The 3642-nt window shown below is 40.0% G+C and overlaps 1 pseudogene; it reads right to left on the bottom strand.

Moving 5' to 3' along the window:
• Positions 1-2935: 2935 nt before the first annotated feature.
• On the bottom strand, positions 2936-3054 carry LOC120581133 (uncharacterized; annotated as a pseudogene).
• Between the last annotated feature and the right edge of the window lie 588 nt (positions 3055-3642).

The raw sequence follows: 3642 nt of genomic DNA, 5'->3' as shown, positions 1-3642 counted from the left end.
TGTTTAATATGAGCCCTGGTCAAACACAGCACTTCTGGCTCCCGGCCGCCTCCCGCCTCCCGCCTCCCGAAGAGGGAGTATTCTAGGAGGCCGAAAGGAAGGAAATAACAGAACTCAACACTTCCTTGAAACAAGCCTTCAGCTTTCGGTGTCACAATATTTCACCTTTCCCTTACATTAGAATCAGCACAAATACGCAGAGTTCGAGAAAACAGTACACAAGAGGAAATGGAGATTTGTGGCGAGAAGCATCCTGGTTTTGGAGATCAGTGATTCCCTGGCATCAGTTAAGGCGATGTCCTCATAGGCTTTGGTGTATTCGGACAGATTGAAAAAGGGAGTTTATTGTTGAACCCATTTGTGACTTCCTGATGTAGACACCCTGCGCCTGTCCAGTATTCTCCACTTCTTATCCTCCATGTCTGCTCTGGAAGAGCTAGATCTGACAGATTCTCTTTAAAGAAACAAATAGGCAAAGGAAGAACAGCCCCATTGAAATGAATTTCTGGAGCCAGGGAGATTGTCATGGCAGATGCTATAATTCAGAGAAAAACCTAGATCGAGCCCACCTCACTCTCAGGAAGAAATCAGCTTCGAATAACTACTCAGGGGTGAAGAAGGCTCAGAGTGACCATGTGAGCAAGCATTGCTCTTTCATGCATCACCATTACCCACAAATTGATGAACCAGTCCTAGTTTGCAAACTTCGTTTTCTTTCCTCATTCATAATCCAAGGCGTTTTAAAACTGCTGCAAAAAATGTTTTTCACTCACACTTTTAAAGGACAGCCATGGAGTAGACAGTGAATTCGAAGAACGTTTTTTAGAATGTAACGTGATTTTTTTTTTTTATCCCATTCTCCTGCATCTTCTACAAGAAAAAATATATTGCAAAAGTGACCATGGCTGGCACTTACAGAACTGCACTAATCTAATCACATGCCTATGGATTTGGAAGACGAGGTAATATTTTGTGTTCATTCTGACAGAGGCACTTGGAGAAAAGAAAATCGATATGATCAATCCTTCGTCAGTGCAGTTTATAGATGTATATCAATGTTCTTGGATGCCGAGCAAAGTGTGTATCACTTTATATGTAGTTTTGCTGTTGCGAGCCCCCCCCACCCCCCCGCAAGGGACAGGGTACCCACTTTGGGCAACAGCAGCCGCAAATGAAAAAATATGAATAGAAATACATTTCTGATCACGGTGGTGAAATACATTTCTAAACACCCTCCCCACTCAAAGAACATGGGAACATGGGTTTTCTTGGCTTTTTTTTCAGATTGGAAGACACAAACCTCTGACGACAAAATCCTGGACCATGCTGGAGAAAAGGGAAAGAAAAGTTAGCAAATGTGGCAAAGTGAAGTCTGAATAACAGCACGGTCAAGTCAAGTCACTGTGTCCATATGTTTAGGACAGAGAATTCTCCAGGAAAAGCAAGCCTGGGCTGATGTGCTGTTTTGTTCTGCTTTGTTTTATTTTCATGACTACTCATTTTGAAATCTTGTTCAGCATGTTTTGTAGCTGCTAAGAGTTAGCTTAAAAGAAGAAGTAATTTCACCAAAATGAAGTGGCCTTTGCTTTCCACATGGGCCAATCTTTTTTCTTCTGTTTCTGTTAGTGTTCCAGTGGAATGAAATTCAAAGAAAGCAGGCACACATTCGATATGCACAAGTCTCTTCTGAGCAGTTCTAGAAATTCTAGAGTCTTGGGTTAAAACAGCAGCCCTGATTCGATTCCTGCCTCTACTACCTACTACTCCTTAGAACTCAAACCGGTCAAATAGACTTAATGAGCCTTGTCTCTTCTTTCAATTGAGGATCCACTTCCTTCCTGAGCTTTTGGAGTATAGGAGAGATTAAGCACCTGGGCCTGGTACACACTTAGGGCTCAATCAATCTTAGCTTTATTCATATTTCTATCACTTTCAGCATACTTAGCTTTTGAATGAATATGATTTAAGAGTCATTCACTCATTTGTTCATTTACTCATTCAATAAATGATTATTGAAGACCTGTTATATTCTAGAGACTATTGTAGGCAGTAGGGATATAATAGGAAACACCTGAGGTTAGGTCCCTGTCTCACAGACAGACAGATAATAGTCAGCTAATCAAATAAATAAGATAACTTCAGATATGGAGAACATAAGATAACTAGAGTGATCAAGTGCCTGGAAAGGGAAACCAAATAAATAAGGTGGCTTATTTAGAACGCAGCAAAGGACACTGTGAGGAGCTGACATTTACACTGAAAAACAAGAAGCGAGCAGCCAGATAAAGAACAGGAGGAAGAATATCCTAGGGTAGGGTTGACAAGTAAAAACCAGAACCTCCAGTTAGATTTGAATTTCAGATAAACAACGGTTTTTAGTGTAACTATGTCCCAAATGTTACAAAGGATGTACTTAATACTAAGGGTTATCAATAGTTTACCTGAAATTCAAGTTCTCTCTGCAGTCTATATTTTGTTAGCTAACTCTCGTGAGTCTATTATAGGGGTTCGGATGGCGAGGATAGAAGTGCTGAAGTAAGAATGAACTTGGCTTGCTTGGGGATCAGAAAGAAGGTCAGCATGTCCAAGGACTAGGAAATGTGGTTTCTGAGAGGAAGTCGGGGTCCGCCACAAAGGCTTTGGGGGCTCTGGTGAGGAGTTTAGGCAAACCAAACTTCATGACTTGTGCGTCCAATCCAGGGAATTATCTAGACAATGAGTGGCAGCAGAACCAGAGGTTGGCTGACTACAACCGATGGGTCATATTTGGCCTGCCACTTGTTATTTACTTATTTATTTATTTACTTATCTATTTATTTATTTATTTATTTGTTTGTTTATTTATTTATTTATTGGCGAGGTGACCCTTGGTTGACCTTACAGATTGCAAGGAACTTGTCATCTTACAATCCTTTATTTTTTTTAAATTTTGTTACGCCTACAGCACCTGGTCTTCCTAGGTGGTCTCCCATCCAAGTACTAACCAGGCCCGAACCTGCTTAGCTTCCGAGATCAGACGGGATTGGGCTTGTTCAGGGTAGCATGGCCATAGACTCGCCACTTGTTTTTTGTAAATAAAGTTTTGTTGAAACACAGCCACACTTATTTATTTATATAACATCTACAGCTACTTTCCTACTACAATAGCAGAGTGGAGAAATTGCAATGAAGACCATAAATCCCACACAACCTAATATTTTTACTATCTAGTCCTTTACAAAAAGTATGCTGACTCCTGAATCATGTCATGTGTCAGGAATCAAAATGCAGTAACTCCTAGGAACCAGCAATCTAGCTGTGTTGAGTTTATATTTCCTGGTCCAATTTTTCTAGGCTTCTATTCTTTGATTCTTATTAACCAGAAATTAAATTTATAGGTATTTTAAAACAGTCATGTCTTCAGGTTCTTGAGTCTGGTACTAAAATGGAAAGAAAACTAATTTGATTCCATCATGCGGTTGCTAAGATGATTAAGATTCATTAGCTGGCTACAACACAATCATAAATGAAGACATTTCTTATTTCATAGATTTTTCCCATTAAGACTATTACTTTCTCTGCTAAGAGGTGCAGACAAGACATCAATATGTGCTGTTAAGTATTTATAATTTACACAAACTACATGGGGGCAAAGCAGGGCTC

The sequence above is a fragment of the Pteropus medius genome, unplaced genomic scaffold (genome assembly GCF_902729225.1).
Source record: "Pteropus medius unplaced genomic scaffold, Ma_sr-lr_union100, whole genome shotgun sequence".
Taxonomy (NCBI): domain Eukaryota; kingdom Metazoa; phylum Chordata; class Mammalia; order Chiroptera; family Pteropodidae; genus Pteropus; species Pteropus medius.
This window is presented reverse-complemented; position numbering and strand designations above follow the sequence as displayed.